The 22160-nt window shown below is 34.2% G+C and overlaps 2 long non-coding RNA genes and 1 pseudogene across 2 annotated transcripts; all 3 read left to right on the top strand.

The window, feature by feature from the left end:
- Positions 1 to 7811: 7811 nt before the first annotated feature.
- LOC120166096 lies at positions 7812 to 8329 on the top strand. Its single transcript, XR_005519895.1, has 3 exons — positions 7812 to 7886; positions 7970 to 8059; positions 8306 to 8329. It is a non-coding gene; the product is annotated as an uncharacterized LOC120166096 (long non-coding RNA).
- Positions 8330 to 8691: 362 nt separating this feature from the next.
- LOC120166066 lies at positions 8692 to 9726 on the top strand (annotated as a pseudogene).
- Positions 9727 to 9730: 4 nt separating this feature from the next.
- LOC120166094 lies at positions 9731 to 15489 on the top strand. The gene is made up of 3 exons (XR_005519894.1): positions 9731 to 9901; positions 10533 to 10603; positions 15478 to 15489. It is a non-coding gene; the product is annotated as an uncharacterized LOC120166094 (long non-coding RNA).
- Positions 15490 to 22160: the final 6671 nt, after the last annotated feature.

Raw genomic sequence — 22160 nt, 5'->3', positions numbered from 1 at the left:
GTTAGTTTGATCCTAAATTATGTGCTAAATCTTAGGGAATTTACTTACGGTCATCTAGCACCCTAGAAACACAACCTAAGCAACAAAACATCATCTATGGTATGAATTAAGTATAAATGATTAAACACTCAAATCTCAACAAATCATCATGGTTATGAAAGCCTTAACACCACAAAGGATTATAAATACACTACCTTGATGTTAATAACTCAAAATGAAGCTCCTTTAGCTAGCTACCACTCTCCTCTTAAGACTTGGTTTATTCTCCACTCATATTCTCTAGCCAAAAAAAGATGCAAGGATTTTTTAACATACAAATGGTTGTAATAAATGTTTGAGATAGATTAAGCCTAATGGAGCATGAAAAAATGTTCTTACCATCCACTTGAAGCTATGAAGATTTATAGAATGAAAGAAGATGTAGAAATAATGAAGACAATGAGAGAAGGCTTTTTGTCCATCTATCCCACGCCCCACTCTAATAAAATCTCTAATATCAATCTTGTTTTTCTTCAACAGTCTAATTACACTTTTAATCCCTCATATTTTACCTTATATGTAAACCCCCTTTTATGGACTTTTCGGCTCAATTCCAACACAATTAAGCTAAAACTTGGCCCAACGACTTTAACGACGAACTCCGCGAGATCCACATACATCTCGGGTAAACTCAAAACTACTAGCCCATAATTTGTGTATTACATAAGTGACCTGATTTACAAAATTTTAAAATCAATGATCAAAATGAAAAGGGGCTATAGTTAGATTGTCATATGTATAGTTTACCCTTAAATTTAGACATAATATTCATATAATAAGATTTAATTTAAAAGTCAAAATTTAAAACTTAGACGTATTTTACGCTAAATAATATTTAAACGAGGAACACTTATGTGGCAAAAATCAAGGCCTAATGGTTTTTGGTTATTAATCCTCACGTTACCTTTAACTTATAAATATTATTATTTATTCTCGTGTAGGGATGTTCAAATTAGGGTATCGGGTCTTCAGGTAGTTGATTGGTCGGACTGTATCGGGTACTCGAATTTTGCAGGTATATGTAATCGGGTACCCGATATTTTATAATTATTATTAATTTTAAAAAATACAACTTATATAATTATAGATGATTGGTCAAATTATATAATTAGAACTATATTATTTATAAATTATAGATAAAATCTTGTATTCTTATTTAATCAATTTTGTCCTTTTATTTTCCAACATTTAAAATTATAAGTTCAGCTCAAATAATATAGACTTAAATAATCTAATTAAACTACGTGATTTTAAATTATCAAATTGAAGAAATAATTATAAAAAAATAATACAGTTCTAATTATATATAATAATAGAGTTCTGAAAGCAGAGAAGCCATAAATCTCATTAGAAATAAGTCGACTGATCACAGAAAATTAAATATTCTGAAGCACATAGAGATTTTGCTCAAGAGAAATTGGATGGTTGAATTAAAGCACACACCTAGAGAGGCCAATCGAGTAGCGGATATTATCACCAAGCATATATGGAGTTACCCAGGGGATACAATACTGCTGCAAAACTCTCCCAAAGAAGCTGAGAAGTTTTTAATTTCTGATAGAATGAGCAGCTAAACAACCATTTGTACATGTTTCAACCAAAAAAATAGAGTTATAATTATATAAATAATATCGTTCTTTTAATCAAAATAATAATAATACCGTTCTAATTCTTAATAATTAAATATTTAATAATAGTATAAATAAAAAATAAATGTAACTGGCTACTCGAAAAAAATGTAATCTTGTGACCGGGCCCATCCCAGGAAATGTCGGGTCGGGTACCTGACCCGATCAAGTAATTTTTTAGATAATTATTTGATTTTTTAGTTTGGGTTGTCAGGTCAACGGATCGAGTCAACCAAATCAAATATTGTTTGAGCTACCAACAGCGAAATTAGGAATTTGAATGTAAAACACAAATTCAAAATAATAGAATGATGGTCCCTCCAATTTTTTTTAGAAGCAACTAATTCTATTCAAAATATCTCAAATTACAATAAAGATTTACAATCACAATCGTAAATTAAGCACATAATCTTATAATCATTGAAACAAAACTATAAACTTAAGATCACATAAGGACCATACAAGGAAAGATTAAATCTAACCAATAAACTCAAAGAAAGATAGATACAAACAGATCTAATCTTATCGACAAACAAACCACAAAAGGAGATCAAGCTATTGAAAGACCACCGAAAAATCGTAAATCTGACTCGAGCGACGTGAAAAGCTGTCAACAAACGTAAATCGGGTATTCAAATTCAATATGAGTGTTCAAAGCAAGAAAGGTCACAATATATCATGTAAGTACCATCTTGATTAGTCGTGGTGATGTCAAATCAATCTTTAGATAAAATATAAATAAAAAAAGGGCTAAAGAATCAAAAAAATATGTCAAAAAATATAAGAAAACGTGCCATAAAGACATATGAAAACGTACAACACATGCAGACTTACTGGGAAAAAAACAAAAGAAAATAAAGTATGATATAGAAAAGAAAAATAAAATAAAGAATACCGACGGTCGACAACTAACATTAAAATTAATATCGCTGCCGATCAATAAAAAAAAAAGAGATTAATGATATACCAATGAGAGAAAACTATATTTTTAACGATCTAAATATGTTTTAATCAATCCTAAGGTAATTTTTGGTCCCTCCAACTCTCATGTGTCCCGGTCACTGTATAATAATAATTTATTGTTCAAAAGGTTAAATTTATATAATGGATCGAATTGTCAAAACATTGAGATGGCATCTAAATCCCTGTCAAATTTATTTCCAATTACATATCAAATAATAAATGTTAACAACTTAAATTAAAATACCGTACAGGCATATATATTACAATTAATTGTGTGAATGAAAAATTGGAAAAAAATGACAAGGCCATAAAACATGTGTATTGTATATAGTTTTCGGATTTAAATATATTATATTTTTACGTATTAAAAATATTTTTTTTATAAATTAATGGAAACTTGAATAACTTATAAACTTTAATTTCTATTTCAATTATATCAAAAGATCATTAAATCATTACCGATATAATAATGAGATTGTTGACGTAGACATCACATCAAAATAATATCAATTTGAAGTAATTATTTTTTTCTTGTTCTTCCGATTTTAAGACTTCAGCTTGATTAATTCAGACCGACTCGCTTCTTACACATAGCTTTAGTAGTTAGATTACATTTCATAAAGATCAAACTTAAATTCTTTTAACATGAAAATCATTTGACCGTCAGATAAACTTAAATTTTGAAAATATTTATAACACAATAGTAATATCTATCTTAAATTACAATTGATGCTGATTCTAAAACCCTAAATAATTAAGAGAGTAAACCCTTGTTTTTTCTATTATAATTCTTTAACATGAAAATCATTTGACCGTCAGATAAACTTAAATTTTGAAAATATTTATAACACAATAGTAATATCTATCTTAAATTACAATTGATGCTGATTCTAAAACCCTAAATAATTAAGAGAGTAAACCCTTGTTTTTTCTATTATATTTTCTTCATATATTAAATTAAAAGCATTTGAGAGTGAATATATCACTAAACCTTTTATCTAAATTACTTTCTATGATGAAAGGAAGGGTGAGGATACTTTGCGGAAGGTTTTTCTCCATTTGGCGATGTTTGCTCTCGTGGCATTTCATGGACATTTACGACATTTTCTACATTTTATTTTATTTCCAATTGTTTTAGGTTAATTAAATAATTGTATATCAATTGCTTAATTAGAAGCGAGAGAGAAGCCACGGACAATTCGCGGGCAACAAAAACTAAAGGAACAAAATAATGTTACAACTGGCAAGAGAAATAAGTGGCCAATCGCAACGCTTACATGACCCTTTTTTTAATTGGAAATCTGTCAAAAACTCGTGTGGGGCCACGCGCCCGAAGATCAAGCCGTTAATTATTGTTAAGGAGGGCTGGACGGTGTTATCGTCTCTACTTTTTATTTTTTGAATTTATTTAATACATAACATTGTATTTCCATCAAGTGTCCTCAATATTTAAGAAAATGTATTGTTTTTTGTTAAAATTTAAATTTATATATATATATATATATAATGTGTATATATATATATATATATTATCAAGGATTAAAAAAGAATATAACTATATAGTATCTTATAATTACCTCATAATATTTTAAAAAATGCTTAAAGGTCACCTTTGTCCTTATCGTAAACTCAATTTATCATTTCACCCCTATCGTATTTTTCGCATTAATTGCATAATTCTATATATTTCCTCTAAGTTAAAACCCTAAATTATAAATTATAAGTTAATATTTAGGGTTTAGGATTTTAGAGGTATTTGGATTATAGTTTAGGGTTTATAATTTGGGTTTTAAGTTAGGGTTAGGGTATAGATCGATGCAATTGAGCAACTTCGAGTGTTAAATTGATGCGAAAATACGATAAGGACGAAAGTGATAAATTGAATCTACTACAGTAAGAAAATTGACCCTTTTACCTTTAAAAAATAGCCCGCTAACTTTAATCTAGCATGATTAATTTTTTGTAATTACGTTGAAAAGAAAGATATATAATCTAAATATTAAAAGTATATTGAAATGTTAAATATATTAAAATTATTTAAACACTACCTTCTAAGAAGGATGAGTATGTTGTGTGATGTCTAAAATATATTTAAAAAAGGCGATTGATTCTATTAGATATTCATTATCAACCTAAAATATTATATATTGATAATATTTTTAATTACAACTTAAAATATTATATAATTATCATATTTTTTTATATAAATTTCGATACCTGTAATTTTTAATCTAAAATATTATCGTTTTTGCAAACTTTGTTATGATATAGATAACCTTTTAAATTGCAACCTCAAAAGAGAAGTCAACACTTAAAAAGCATGTTCTTGCAAGGTTGTGAGAAGCTCACTTTCAAACGCGTAAAGTAGCCGCCATGGACGTGTAATGAAAAGAGGTTTGGTTTACTTTAATGGGAGAGTTCAAATAACGGGTGGGATTAACATGATTGATAAGAGGTGCAACGGTAGCCATTGGATTTATGATACGAGTAAAAAGGCATTGCCAATGTCACCGCCATAAGGGACGGAGTCAGACTGCTCACACCGTGAATCCTACCTTTTCTTAATCGCCGCATGAAAACTGGATATTTTGATAGGGTACAGCGATTAAAATAATAATAAAAATTATGTAATGAAATTTGTTTTAAAATGTCTTAATTTGAATAATTAACTCTTAAGAGGGTTAAATATGTAATTTTATTTAAAATACATATTTAGTTATTGTTAAGAGTGTGTATTTTAGATAACAAATATTATCATATCCGAAATTTTGGATATTCAAAAATACTGATTATTGAAGTTATGATTAGTATCCGGTCCCAAAAAATTGAATATTTAACTTTTTTTATCGGATATTCAGATATCCGAATCTCAACATCAAATTTAGTTTGACAAAATTTTTATATTTAATATATATATTTTGCACACAATAAATAGTTAAACATCTTAATTCTTATTCGACAAAGTTTATCATTATTTACTATTCAAATTTTTGAATAATTCAAAATTAAAATTTAAACGATTCTGATTATTCAGTTTTTTAAAATATCTTATTCAAATTATCTTAAGATAAAAAATAAATAAATTAAACATCTACGTTTTTAGATTTAATCACTCCTAGTGATCGCAGTACACGTTTTTTCCATGCCTCAATTATCAATTATAAGCTTCCTAGTAGGGGAGACTACAGACCAACATATTAATTTACAAATGGTTTCACATAATTTAACAGAAAACTGATTAACATTGTGACAATTCTCAATTATAAGCTTACTACGAATCGAACACACTAGTGGTATCTATATTGTCATCATAAAAGAACCTTTCGTTGTTTTATCATTATCTTCATGAAATTCATAGGCCAATCCTCCATGGCTAGTCACATCGATTCCGGCCATCTCCTCGTCCACCGATATCCTCAAAAGACCCAGCGTATGCCGTACCAAAAACAATGCCCCCATGGTGGCGCTCACCCACCCCACAACCACCAACATCTGGATCAAATGCACCGCCAACAGCCGTGCTCCGCCTCCCGTGAACAGTCCATGCGGTTACGTTCCAATGACCAGTGAGCAAACGTTTGTTGAAGAGTGTTGTCAAAGCGGACGAAATTCCAGCGATCGTTGTCGTTACGGCGGTTCTTCCGAGCGCTCCATTGTCCATAGAAAGAACCGGTTTGTGCGTAAGTTTTGAAGATGATGATGAATGAACCTGCATTGAAACCATACCAGCCGAGCCATAACAAAAAATCTTCCTAGTACGATCAATGTACAACTATGTCCACGTAAAGACAAGGGATTGCCGTAACTGTCGAATCGACCCATGCAAAGATCTTCAATCCATGCACCCAGGGGTGGAGCTCTGTTGGGGCCACAGGAGCGACCGGCCCCAATAATTTTTTTTATTTTCAATATATTTATACTTTAGTTCATTTAAAAATAAGTATCCAAATTAAAAAATATTAGGATTTACTAAATATTTAATTAAGTAGGAGCCCAATTAAAGACGAATAATCTAATGTTTTCGATTTTTTTGGTCCAATAATAATTTAAGTTAGTGTAAGTTTAAATATTAGACAAATTAGATATTATCTTATGAATTTTAATTTTAAATACTAATAATTCATTCTATTTTTCTTAAAAGATTTAATATTCCGGCCACTGTCAATATCTAATCTTAGCTCAGACGCAGCATGCACTCCATATATAAACCAGCAAAGCCGCCGACCATGTGAACAACTCTAGAACCGGAAAAATGGATCACCTCAGACATATGTATTCAGCTGTAACGGTGCCAAGAAGAAGACGAAGATCGGCGGCAGTGCGGGTAGAGCTAGTCATATTGGATAGTGGAAATGAGAAATGAGAGAATGCTGAAGTGATTTAACTGTTGATGTAACAGTTCAGATTCCAGATTTTTCAAGGTTTTAGGTATTAAGAGCCTAGAGTCTCCACGTTTCGAAAGAGATTTAGAGACAAAAACAGCAAAAATTGTTAGTTTCCTTATATCTATGAAGTTTGATAATAACATCGAATTTTAAATATTTAAGAAGATACCTAAACTCCATGAAAATCTGAAATTTCAGACGTTCATGGTTTTGTTTTACATTTGCTTCTTGTTATTTTCAGAAAATGAAATAAACCAAACTGTTGAATATTGGGTAACGAAGAACGACCCATTTCTGTACAGCCACTTACTGTTTGCTTTTGTACAATTGCACACCATCAAAGCTTCTATTATAATGCAGTAACCATATCAATCCTGTAAAACAACTACCATCTCTAAATTCTCTCTTCTATTCTGTAGTCCGCGGCACGAGGACCAGGTTTACTTCTCTTGAATGCACAAGCTATGCTAATCGGTTATGCACGAGTTAGATGATCCCAAGACGTTTTGAATGTCGACATCAAAGAAAATCATAAGACATGTGATTGGCAGAAAGTGAAGTAAGTTCTGCAAGAGACTCTTCGGGAAAGGACTGGTCATCGAAAAAGAAGCTCTCCAGCTCGTTGAAAACTGATATATCTCCTTCATTTACCTCCTTAGATGCTTCTTTCTCGTTTGTGGAGGTTAATTTGAAGTATGAACAATCAACGGAAGGATGCTTCTTTCTCGTAATCATGCTTTATCTCTTCCGCCACGAGGAAAAGAAGTAATTTTCAGCCTCTTGAGCATTTACAGGCTATTGAGTATGTGAGACCTCCAGTTTCTTCCCTTGGACTGGATGAAGCTTTATATCTTCATGTGAACCTGCTGAGGTATTTCTCTTGTTACACTATTTTCAATCAATGGTGCTTTGTAACATATATATTCACTTACATATCACTCAACTTGGTGAAAGGTTGGTCCAAAGTTGGCAGCAGCAGAGGAAGCTTTTGAATTTTCTTTACGGACGACAGCAACAATTTGTCGAGTTCTCTCTCTTGATAGTGTAATGTTCTACGACACGTATCTATTCACTTTGTGGAGTCTTTCATTTGCTAATAACGTTGATAATGATTTTGTTAGATTGTCGACAGTGGAGCCTCTGATCATATGACAAGAGCTCCGATACTATGTACAAATTATCTAGGAACAAAGAGCAAAGTGATATTCTGGATATCTTGATTGATTAGAAGGGATATACAAGACATTTATTTTTGATAGATATGTTTCCACCTTTTGATCATTTTTCCAGATTTTGGCAATGATAAATGGAGTGTTATTGGAGAAACAGGTCATAGTGATTTGCCCTAATCTGGTAAGAAGATCATACTGCACTTAGTTGTTTTCTATGGCCAACTACATAGATTATATCCTGGCTTTGAAACTAGTTTGCATCGATGCAGGGTGTCCTATCGGCTGCAGTGTTATCTATGGTTCTTTGATTCGTCCGTTTCAATGGCAGAGTTTATTTCTTCCGGTAATCTCCATAACCTCTGTCCCTGCTGCTCTTTCTGAAATTCTAGTTGGCATATATCTTTCTGGATGTTGCTCAAATCTTTATATCATCAATAAGCTGTTGAAGATGGGTTCTGTCCGTATCAGTGCAACATAGTTAATCTTAATATCCGTATTGGTGCATTAGTAATCCTTCTAGATATCAATCATACTTTTAATAGTGTATTATGATCCTTTTTTTCTCACCTTCTGAAACTCTATTTGTACTCGGGTGCTGCCAATGAGGATGTTTGAATTTCTTGATGCCCCGGTTCCTTTTATTGTGAGTCATAGTGTTCTTTTGGGTGTTAATAATATATATTCTTTTAAAATGATTGTATGGTTCATGAAATTCTTAGCTGACACTTGACATTAAAGACAGAAAGCATGTTCCATTACATTTATATGTGATTTATATTGCGCATGCACGAACAAAAAAGGATTCTTTTCCAGATTTTTTAAGTTGGTTAAAGCTCTGAATGAACAAAAAATGATCCTTTTTTCCTTTCGTTATATAGGTTGGCTTACAACACAAACCCACGGATTTGAAAATGAAAACATCTAATCTTGTTCAAGTTAATTTGCTCAAGAACCAGGTATTTATTATTTCTAGACAGATTGCATGTCTGGTTCCGAGATTTATAGTTTCGGATTAAAATTAAATATGTTATGTTTTCGAGTTGCTCGCGAACTTTTCAAGTCGGGTATCATGTAGCTAGTTTAGAACTCGATTCGAGTTCAAGCCCATTTGATTCTAGTGTTGACTGAGTCAAACTTGAATAACTCCCTATATGTCTCGTCTCATTTACACCCATGATTCACCCTTGGAGTATTCGTAGTTCATCTTTTAATTGTTATTCAGGTGAAAACATGTCACTTGCCTACACTTACTCGGCATAGAGAGCTAGTAACGGAATTAGGCCCGACACATTCCAAACTCTCATGAGAAGGCTGAAGGTTCATTTGCTAAAAGACATCCTACATATAGGTGCAATGAAGTTCAGGTGTTTACCGATCATTTCATCGATGCTTTTTTATCTGCATATTTTGCAGCTACTGATATCAGTTGTATCTATTCAGGCTCAAGCTGCAACAGAATTTTTGGCAGTCATGCAACGATACTTGGAGTCGCTTTGTGTGAACCTGAGATCTCATACGATTACCAGCTTACAATCAGACCATGACAGGGTTGGCACTTTTGTTCCTATAATTTATGTTTTCCGAACAAATTGCTGCACAACTGGTGGATCTTTATCATCTTCTTTTTATGTGTTCTATTAACTTCCAGGTTTCCTTACTACTTAAAGATAGCTTTATTGACTGTTTTCCTACCAAGGACCGGCCGTTTATTAAGGTAATTTAAGTTCTCTATTTTAATGGCTGACATAATTTTTTTAGAGGCTTAATTAACAAGCAAGGGCTTAAATTATACTCCTCGTTAAGTTTAGGTGTCTAAAGTATTTTTCGGTTAAAGTAGGTGTCTAATATTTCCGATGTTATTTTTTTAAGTGTTTGTGTAGTTAAAAAAACTGTTATTTAACGCATGCCGCGTTTATATTCTTTTCAAAATTTTATTTAAAATAAAAAATAAAAAATATAGTACCCCAATCCCATAGTTCAGTAGAAATGTGAACACCCCTAAAATTAATAAAGGGTATAGTTTGGACACTAGTTTTTTTTTATAAAAAAAACACTGCATTCATACCAATGTTAAAGTGTGATTTAGCCCCTTGTCCATTGAATAGGCAGAATTACTCAACCCACACTCAATAGGATGAGGTTTTGTTACATAAATCCTGGTACATATGCTCATTTAGCCGAGCCTCGATTGCGTACTCGTTGCTGTTGTTTAAAATGATCTGGTGTGCATGGTAATTGCCGAGCCTTGATTGCTTGCTCATTGCTGCTGTTTAAAATGATCTGGTGTGCATGGTAATTGCCGAGCCTTGATTGCTTACTCATTGTTGTTGTTCTCTCGTTCGCAGCTGTTCGTAGACACACAACTATTCAGCGTTCTATCAGATGCTTGACTGTCGAGCTTCGAACACGAAACATAGTCCAATTAACAGGTGCGTTGCATCAGGATAAGCTTCCCAGATGCAAAACTCCAGATATGAAGTACTGTGACCCCAAGCCATTTTCGAACCGGGAAGGGTGCAGTGGCATAAAAAAATGTGAACTCACTCGGCAGCAAAAGGTTGCTTAAATGCTTAGCGAAATCGAACTTGGGCCATACTCACACGTCCTTGTAATTGTCAATAGAATAATTGAGCAGTTTACTTACTTTATAGAGCAACTCTTATTGAAATGATCAATATATTTCTCTTCGGATGATCTTGAACCTCTGTGGCTCCATTTCCTCTCTTTAGGGTTGGATAAAAGAGAGATTTACATGTGCTAAAATGTGAATTCAAAACATGTCTTTCACCGTCAAAATCCAACCGTTTTCTTCCGGACATCATTAATACGAGACCGAGTTGACCTCGACCATGATGTTAGAGGTCAGTAGGGATATATCGAAGGGGTGTTAGGAGTCGTTACTTTGAAAATTTTAAATTTTTATATAATTTAAATATTTTCTATCGATGATTTAATTACATATCATTTAACTCTTAGCATGTTGTTATGCTGGAAAGTGTTTGTTTATACAACATATCCAGAAACAGTGCTTATTGAAGACAGAAGAAGAATGGTTTAGGAGCAGAATTTAAGGAGAAGGAATCATTACAAAAACCCATAAAAGAGACATGCATATTGTAATAACAGTGTAAATTCTGTACATTGGTTGATGTGTGCGGCGAGTGTAAGAAGAAGACAAACTCTGTTTTGTATGAGCTTGGAATGAAGTGAAATTCACGAGAGTGAAAGTGAACGGTGTAGAATGGAGATAATAAAGAAGAATTTTGTCTTTTCATGTTCAATGTGATGTGACATAGACCCCAAAGATCTTAATCTATATAGTTCCAGATTGCAAGGCAGGAGGAGACATTTTCATACTGTCAATTTTACATGCTGAAATGAAAATGTTTTGGTGAATGTGGAAGTGTGGAGATCCCATCCTGGATAGACGCGGGGTATTGAGATACACTAATAACTTTTGAAATTTTAATTTCATATTTTGTTTTTTTTTTGGTTTTTCACCATTTACATTTTTAATAGTATAACTTTTCAAAATTTGTATTTCTGACATATAATTTTATGTTCCTCCTTGAATTTTAGTGTTTTTGTTTAGGGCGAAGTACACAAATGGTCCCCCTATTATAAGGCACTGCTTTTTTAAGCAATCGACTATTAAAAATTACAAAGTGATCATCTAATTATAGGATGCAGCTTTGTTGAGTTATCGACTATTAAAAGTTACAAAATGATCCCTTAACTATAGGTTGTTGTTTTGTTGAGTCTCTTGACTATTAAAAGTTATAAAATGACCATTTGACTATTCATATGTTCCAAACTTGTCATTTTCTATATAAAAAAAAGTTAACAACAACTTGAGTTGGATGTTTAGCTTACTAACCGAGATATGATAAAATTTGATCTCAGAATCTAAAACGGCTATCTTATCCTAATCTGCATGTTAACTTCCATTTCAGACAACTGTGTATTTTTTTAATGAAAATGGACGAGTTTGGAACATATAAATAGCCAATGATCATTTTATAAATTTTAATAGTTAAATGACTCAAGAAGCAATGTTCTATAGTCGGGGACCATCTTGTGTATTTTTACCCTTTTGTTTTTTAAAGGGGGTTGTTTTCATGGGGTGCTATGATGTCAAGGACATCTCATTTCCATGAGATTACCCTGACAGTAACCCAAAGGTGGGCCGAATAGATGCAACTGCAAGCCAAGGAAAAGCTTGAAGAATGAAGATGGAGGGCCTTTCAAGGTAACGACCTCAGTTCAGACATTCCAACATGTACTGGTGTCATAGCTAGTAAGTTTCTTTGGCTCTTTAGGGGGGAAGTGATCTAGTGTTGGGTCTCCACCATCCCCTCACCTTGAGCTAGCATGTGAAGCTACCATGGTGTAAGCGACATTCTCCTAGGTTCATGTGGAACCTAGGTATGCGGGCATTAGGACAAAGCGAACGATATGATATCTCTCTAGGATGACACTTAAGGATGATTTGGGGCCAGTGGGCCTCATATCACACTCTTGGTTTAGAAGTGAGGTTGCAACCTAGCATCCGCTATGCTCCGCGAGATCTACCTTCTCAGAGTACTTGTGGCTTTGGGATTATGTTATGGCTTAGGGACTAATATGTGAATTATCTATTTGGACAGGTTAGTGCGGGACCGACTAATGAACTAAAGGATCATTCTTAGACAATGCGTCTTGGCTTTATGACGAGTTAATATAAGGCCCAGATCTATATTGTGAAAGGCTAACTTGTCTGAGAGTTATCCCATTCAAGTGTTGCAGGTGTAACAATAGGGTCAAGACGTTATGTCCATGACACTTGGTATCCTAACACAATGGTGTGTGATCTTTTTGATTAAAAGCACAGAGGTGCTCGCTTCGTTAATTAAATCATGGTGATGTTTGTTGCTTGTTTGATGCATAACGGTGAACAATTTTTGAATTAAGCACAAATGTTCTTAATTGTCAATTATAGCAACGAGGTGCTCAATCGTTTGTCAAAGCACAGAGGTGCCAGACTCTAGATTGATGCACAGAGGTGGTCAATCATTTTAAAGCACATATGTACTAGATCCTAGATTGAAGCACGGAGGTAACAGATCCTATATTGAAACACATAGGTGTTTAATCATCTCAAAGCACAGAGGTGGCAGATTCTAGATTGAAGCACACAGGTGTTCAATCATTACAAAGCACAGATGTGCCAAATTCTAGATAAAGCACAGAGGTGCTCAATCATTTTTAACTGCACAGAGGTGTCAGTTTGTCGATTGAAGCACAGAGGTGCTCAATCGTTAATTCAAGCACAAATGTGATATGAATTCAGCACAGTGGTGTTTTTCTTCTTTTTAATTTTTTAGGCACAGTGGTGCTTATTTGTGTTACAGGCATAGAGGTATCGACGAACAAACAAGAATGATTTGTATGCGTAATGGTGGATCAAAAAGCTCTCACAGAGGTGAGGAGGAAGAAATTACAGCGCCTGTGGATCTACGAAAGTTAGAAATTTTTTGAAGCCACGCTAGCAGCATTTAGAGCTCTTATGATCTCTGGTGATCAATTGAGGAGAGTCAATGAGACTCAAGAGGAATTGGCTAAGACAATGATTGAATTGGAGAACGAGGCAAGATATGTCATGTGTCATACAACTTGGGTTTGAGGAGCTGAGGGCCCAAGTTAATGTGCTTCAAGGGGTTATAGCTAGTTTAACTTCAAACCCTGGTGAAAAGGAGGCGTACGAGCCAAGATCCCTTATCTACAACATTTTGATAGAGCAAGAGATACTAAAGAGATTGAGAATTTTATGTTTGACATGGAGCAATATTTTTGGGTAATGCACACTGAGTCTGAGGAAGATAAGGTGGTGATGGCTTCGATGTATTGGGGAGGTGATGTTAAGTTATGGCGGTGGTCCAAATTTAAAGATGAAGGGTGCTCCGTTAAGATTGGGGATACATTAAAGAATGAATTGAAGACTTCCTTTCTCCCTGAGAATGTAGAATATAATGCTCATAAGAAGTTGAGGGAATTGACCCACATAAGAACCAAATAGGAGTATATGAGGTAGTTCTCAACTTTAATTCTAGATATCAAATATATGTCTAAAAGGGACAAATTATTTCATTTCTTTGAAGGGCTCAAGCCGTGGGCTATGCTTGAGTTGCAGAGGTAGAAGGTGCAAGATTTGACAGTAGTGATAGATGCTATTGAGTGCCTTAATGATTACAACAATCATCCTAGAAAGTGTAAGGCGCCTTCACGATAGAGCTAGTACCCAATAGGTGGGTAGGAACAAGCTGGCTTGAGAGGAGAAGATAATGGGTTGGGGAGCGAATAAGAGATTCCCTGGAAGGAACCCAACCCAAAATAGAGTTCATGATGGTCCTGGACCGAGCAATTGAGGGAATATATCCTCATTGAAGTGTTTCCTTTGGAATGGGCCTCATCAGGTTATAGAGTGTCCTGCCATGGTGGCATCAATGAAGGTCATAGTGCAAGTGAACACTGCCACAGAAGATACCCAGCCTGAGCTAGCTAAAATGGGTCATATATGATTCATAAATGCCTTAAAGTTCCAAGTTTTTATCAAGATGGATATCAGGTCGGGATATTATCTAGTAAGGGTGGTCGAAGGGAATGAACCGAAAATGACTTGTGTGAGTCGGTGTTCCATGGCTACCTCGATAAGTTCGTAGTCATTTATTTGGATGATATAATGCTATTTAACACTTATATAGAAGAGCATCAGGAGCACCTTCGAGTGGTGTTGGTGAGATTGCGAGAGAATCAATTATTTATGAAGAAGGAGAAATGTGATTTCGTTCAGACCCAAGTCCAATTTTTAGGCCATGTCATTGAGCAATGGTACATTCGTATGGATAAAGAGAAATTGAAGGCTATCTAAGATTGGCCGACCCTACAAAATGTTAGTGAGCTCAAACATTTCCTCGATTTGGCCAATTATTACAAATATTTTGTGGATGACTATTCCCGTAGGGTAAAATCACTCACTGATTTACTGAAAAAAGGTATTGAGTGGGCTTGATCAAAGGAATACTAAGAAGCATGTGACGATTTAAAGAGGTGGTGAGTCAGTTCTTGCCTTGTAAGATCTAAAAAAACCTTTGGAGTTAGAGACATGTATGTCAGATTATGCAATCGGAGGGGTATTGTTACAGGATGGACATCTCGTAGCATTTAAGAGTAGGAAGTTAAATGAGACTGAAGTGAGATATACGTCCTTGGGAAAGAACTTCTAGCAGTAATTCATTATTTGAGGATTTGGAGACATTATCTGATGGGTTCCAAATTTTGTGGTAAAGATAAATAATATGGAAGTTAGCCATTTTTAACGCAATCGAAGCTGACAGCAAAGCAAGCTAGATGACAAGAGTTTCTAGCAGAGTTTGATGTTAGCTTTGAGCATAAACCAGGGAAACATAATCAGGTAGCTGATGTAATGAGCCTCAGGCAGTTTTGTCAGCGCTCTAACGTGTGGAGTAGGTAGGGTGATTTAATATCACGCCAAATGCTTCAACGTTGGGAGTAGGCAGGAAAGATAGAGTTCACATCGAGCGCTTCCAGAGGGGAGTGGACAGGATGATCTGATCTGACGCTAAGCGCTCTAACGTGTGGAGTAGGTAAGATGGAATAATTTAATATTGCAAATAGTGGCACATGTTTTTTTAGCACGGAGTTTCTTGTTTGATATTCGCTCAGGGGCGCATGTTGTTTGGGCATAAAAGTGCTCATTAGATATTCGTGTACGAGTGTTTTTTCTTGATGGCACAAGGGATGTTGATTTTTAATATTTACGCATAGGTTCTTATTCTTTGTGGCAATATGATGCTAATTTTTTTAATCTTATGTAGGACGCTCGATCTTTTTAGAACGTTTGTTCTCATTGGGTTTTTGAGGAAATCATGAACATGAGTCAATGGGTCAAGGGATCATAACAATGTTGAGGATCTTTGAGAGCCAAGTGGGTTGAGGAAATCGTCGAATTGCAACAGGTCTTGATGGTGACACTAATAATATGCAGGTTACTAGGTGACAAGATCAAATGTATCACTATACATATGGGAATTGGCTATTCATGCCGACAAACCATTTATGTGGCTAATATATTGAGTTCGAGGCAAAAAGGCACAAAGAGGTAATTGTGTCAATAAAACATTATTTGCCATTTTATTGATTGTAGGGAAAATACCATGAAGCATGATTGGACTTGAGACGAGGTCATCACCAAAAGTTGGGTGAGAGAGAAGATCGAGGCACACATGAGTAGATTAAGTATACAATTTATGGGAATGAGGCACATGGATGTTCATAAAGAGGTCATCATGAGATCGAGCGGAGGAGAATGTGGAGTTATAAAGTGTAGAGCGGTGTAGTAAATGTTGTTCATGATGAGGCCATCATGAGAACGAGTAGGGAAAAGATGGAGTTGTAGGATGCATATTCAAAAAGAATGGTTTGAGCAAGGCAAATCACTTGGAATAGTGTCAACAAGTGGGAATCATAGAGAATGGTAAGCTTAAGGTACTTTGGTATCTTGGTATGAGGTATTTGGATTTGTGTTATATTTATATTAGCAAATATTTTGAGATGGTGTATTTAGAGTCGTATTATAATTATTGGGATAACAAATGTATTTGTTAGTGGTGGTGTGATGTTTAGTGTTTGAGAAGGTATATCATTACTATTTTGGTAGGCTTAGAAAATAATAAAAGTGGGTGAGCATTAATCATTTGTCGAAGATGCTGCAAGTGAGCAATCGTGAGTCCGGTGGACCAAGTTTAGACATGGCGTTTATTAAGGGCCGAGAGAACTTGAGTTGGGACATGTCTAACATAAATGAGTGCCCATATGTTTTGAGACAATATGGTACATTTGGGAGTGATTACCTAGATCTTGTCATATGTGACACATCATTTGAGATGTTGTAAACCGATAGGTAAGCAGGGGTAACACACCAAGTGATATGTCATATGGTTTAGAATATGTGATGGTGTTTAGAATGTTAGACATAACAATAGTGGTTTCTCAAGGTTATATCCTTAGAAAGAATAAGCTCAATGGCAATGAGAGAAAAATAAGTTAAGTGGGTTTACTCTACCCAAAGCTATGAGTTTGGTGTCCTATGGAACGAATCATGATCTTAGTTCGTGATGGCAAGCGATAGACCTAATGAGAAGAGTCAACTATATGCAATAATGTAATTAATATATGGTTTGTGTTGATGAGGACATCGACTAAAGTGAGTGGAGGAGGATGTCAGGGACATCTCATTTTCATGAGATTACCATGACAATAACCCGATGGTAGGTCGAGTAGGTGCGAATGCGAGCCAAGGAAAAGATTGAAGAATGAAGATGGAGGGTCTGTCAAGGTAATGGCCTCCGTTCAGACTTTCCAACATGTACTGGTGTCATAGGTGGTGATTTTCTTTAGCTCTTTAGGGGGAAGTGATATGGTGTTGGGTCTCCACCATCCCCCTCACCTTGAGCTAGCATGTGGAGCTACCATGGTGTAAGCGACCTTCTCCTATGTCAGTTGGAACTTATGTGTGCGGGCATTGGGACCAAGCGGATGGTACGATGTCTCTCTAAGATGACACCTAGGGACGGTTTGGGGCCAGTGGGCCGCATATCGCGCTCATGGTTGAGAAGTGGGGTTGTAACCTAGCATCCGCTATGCCCCGCGGGGTCTCCATTCCTATATTACTTGTGGCTTTGGGATTCTGTTATGGTTTGGGGATTAATATGTGGCTTGTCTATTTGGACAAGTTATTGTGGGATCGAATAATGAACTGAATAATTATTCTTAGCCAATACGGCTTGGCTTTATGACGAGTTAATATAAGACTCAGATCTATGTTGGGAAAGACTAACTTGTCTGGGAGTTGTCCCATTCAAGTGCCGCACAGCTTAACAATAGGGTCGAGATGTTATGTCTGTGACACTATGGTCACGTGCGACATTGATTGGATGACGTGGGAACAGATTGAGAATTTAAGTGTGAAAGGTGGAATATTAATGCAAACAATCTGGATGGCTCGAGTTTGAGATCAGAGGAGGGGGTTGGTGGTATTTGGTGATTTTAATTATTGAGATGACCAAAATCTATGGTAATATCAGCACGTGTTTTTTTCATACAAATATAGAACACGAACAGCTTGTTATTTGAAGTGTTGCTAAAATGGAAGGCCATACATTAACATTACCAAATTTTATCCCATAATTTAATAAGTAGGGTCCCATGACCCTTTTCCTTGTGATTTTATAACTATTGTTAATTGGTTCTATTTTGGAAACAAAAAATTAACAAAATGCCCATCAACTAATTAAATCTAAAAAAAATATAGAATTCACCAAGTGACCTTAATGATTAAGTATACGATTGTTCTCTATAGAGATTGATTTCGAACAGTTGCGTCTGCAGGATGTATGTGCGTTGTCAGTGATTAAGAAAAATTCTGAACAAATATTACATGTAATCACCAAATTATAAAATACCCACGTTTTAAATAGATATAAAAATATTTTATACTCATAATGTGATTATTATCGAATAGTGAAGGTATCTGCAATTTTGCATGCCAGAAGACAAGCTAGCAATGCCATTGGTTATTATAGAATCCTAAAATCCAACGACAGAGGATGCATCATGATAACAACATATAGCTAATCCTTTGGGTTGGGTGCAGTTTTTATTAGGGGTCTTCGCGGTCGGTTTGGATTGGTTTTTGGCTAAATATTCATCTGATCTGAAAGTATAAATGTTTGCGGTTTGGATCGGTTTGGATGTTTCTAAAAAAATCCGATACGATCCAATTAAGTGCGGCTTGATTCGGTTTGGATTTGTGCGGTTTTTGGATTCTAATATTTCAAAATAATTCTTGAATTTTTTTTTATAAAAAACAGCATAACAATAACACTGCCAACAATGAAACCGAAAAAAGGAGATGCTTTTGATATACCTGTAGTTATGAAAGGCAAGAGAGAAAACTAGGATGGGAAACATGGCAATGGAGTGAAGAAAGGAGGTGGTGAAAAGAACAAGTGAGGTAAAAATGATAATGGTAAAAAGGTGGATTACTATGATTCTTTAAGAAGGATAAAGGTGTAAAAGATTATAATCACAAGGGTAAAAGCGAATGGATAGTAAAAATAAGAGTGCCCATAAGGGGAACGGAGGCAGCAATGGTGGTGGTAACAATAATCGGTTCGGTTTGGTTTGGATCGATTTCGGATTTCCAAACTGAAACTGAACTGATCGGTTTTTATAAAAAACCCAAACACACTAGACCGGTTTCAGTTTTTTCGGTTATCGGTTTTTTGGATCAATTTTCGGTTATTTTTTGGATCGAATTAGATCTAAATACTCTTAGTTTTTATTATTATTGTGTGGATCGACTGAACATTGGGTACAATTTTTATTGCACCATATTAATAAAAACTTAACTTAGCCCCCGTGGTACAGCTTGCACCAACTTTTACTTTACCGACTTTAGGAATAGGTACGAGTCTGAAAAATTTTAACCAAAAATAGTCAATAGCATTCTATTATTCCCTTAATAACAATGTTAATTGATATTTGTGGATTTTTTAATGATGATGATACCTTATGAAATTTTAGTGGACACAAATTGACTAAAATAACTGTGCGAACTTACCAATCAAAGTGGGATGTGGACATGCAGAACGACAATTTACCACTTAAATATAAAATCGAAATAAAAAAACAACCCCCCGAATATAAGGTACTGTTTTATTAAGTCAATTGACTATTAAAAGTTACAAAATGATCATTCGATTATAGAGTGTTGCTTTGTTGAGTCACTCGACTATCAAAAGTTACAAAATGATTACACGACAATTAATTATGTTCTAAACTTATCATTTTCTATTAAAAAATTGACGATTTTCTTAGTTGGACATTAACATGATGACTAGAGTGTGACAGTCGTTTGAGATTCTGAGATCATATTTTATCATATCACGTTAGTAAGTTAATGTTCAGCTCAGAATAACCTCAATTCTTAACGGAAAAAGATGAATTTGAAATATAATAAATAGTCTGGTGACCATTTTGTAACTTTTGATAGTCGAGGGACTCAACAAAGTAACACTCTATAGTCGGAGGACCACTTTGTAACTTTTAATAGTTAAGGGATTTAATAAAATAATACCCTATAGTCGAGGGATCATTTGTGTATTTTACCCAAAACAAATTTTCTTAGAATATAATTTAGGGTAATTTACACGCTTATCGAACTTTACTCTCTCTCCTATTTTACTCACTGTACTTTCAATTTTTTTTAATTTCCTCTCTAAATTTTATACATTGAATTTTTTTGCCACTCTGTTAATTTTTTCTTAACTCTGTGATGATTCAACATTTTTTTTATTTTTAAAAAATTAATAATTTATTCATATTATTTTTTATTATCTTATACCCATTTTACTCCTCATCATCACCACTTAATGTCTCTCTAGTCTCCACCATTCTCTCTCTTTTCTTTTAGTACTTGTATCCTCCATTGCTTTCCTCATGCCACCACAAAGGATCAAACTCCCTCGATTCCGCTTTCTTCCCCATCATTAACGTTTATGCTTCTATCGTCCCTACTTTCCTCATCTTCTTTTATTTTCGATGCAAATAGAAAGGTGGATCTGTCACCGACAAAATCTTCTGACGATTGAGACAGTCCTAAAAAAACATATATAGATTAATAAGAGCATTTGCATCAATTGTTTTTTCCCCATCATGATATAAAACCTCAAGCCTCCTCAAAGTCTCCATTTTCAAATATCCATTAATCAAATCATTCTAAATAAAAAAAGGCCTCCCTTTGATAATTTCTTCATGGTTTCAAAAGCTAAAGGATTTACAAATCACATTGATAACATAAAAAGTTCCATATAAGGTTTTGGGTAAAAGAAAAAACAAACAAATCAAAGAAAAATGGTGGGAGGAAGCCAAAGAGAAATGATGGTGGAGTTTGGATTTGAGAAAATGAAAGGTTATGGAGTTAAAGTTATCTTATACTAAAAATGTTTAATGTATAAAGTTAAGCAAGTAAATTGAAAAAATTAAAAGTACGATGAGTAATTTACCCTATAATTTATTTAGATAAGGAGGATAACCCAAACTTAATCCCCTGACGTTTCATATTTCAAAGGGCGGACTGTTTGTTTGACTATTGCTACCTCTGCTTTCATTACATCAAAAAAAATAATACTATAAAACCTCACCGTAAATACCGATATTTTTTAATTGAAAAAAACCCCTTTAAAAGTGTTTGATATATGGTGGAGTTTGGATTTGAGAAAATGAAAGGTTATGGAGTTAAAGTTATCTTATACTAAAAATGTTTAATGTATAAAGTTAAGCAGTAAATTGAAAAAAATTAAAAGTACGATGAGTAATTTACCCTATAATTATTTAGATAAGGAGGATAACCCAAACTTAATCCCCCGACGTTTCATATTCAAAGGGCGGACTGTTTGTTTGACTATTGCTACCTCTGCTTTCATTACATCAAAAAAATTAATACTATAAAACCTCACCGTAAATACCGATATTTTTTAATTGAAAAAAACCCCTTTAAAAGTGTTTGATATGTTTCACTAATATTTATAAAAATAAGGCAATTAAGAGTTGAAGAATAAGGCGATAAAAACCGTGAAGTTAAATGTAATGTTCAAACCAGTAATGAAAATTAAAACGGGGAAGGAACAAGTTTTACAATCTTCGCCTATTTTAACTGAGAAGTCAAGTCATAGTATTATGTTTTGACTAATATAAAGTGTATCACTTTGTTTTCTTGTAAGAAGATAGAAAACAACAACAACAATAATTGTTATAAATATTTAGAAGATTATGATAATAATAATGATTATAAAATAAAAATATATAAGTTTACAGAAAAAAAACAAAACAAAATAATCACGAATAAATACAAA

Source organism: Hibiscus syriacus, unplaced genomic scaffold, assembly GCF_006381635.1.
Source record: "Hibiscus syriacus cultivar Baekdansim isolate YM2019G1 unplaced genomic scaffold, ASM638163v2 tig00111621_pilon, whole genome shotgun sequence".
Classification (NCBI taxonomy): domain Eukaryota; kingdom Viridiplantae; phylum Streptophyta; class Magnoliopsida; order Malvales; family Malvaceae; genus Hibiscus; species Hibiscus syriacus.
Note: the sequence above shows the minus strand (reverse complement) of the source record. Positions and strands in the feature narration are given on the sequence as shown.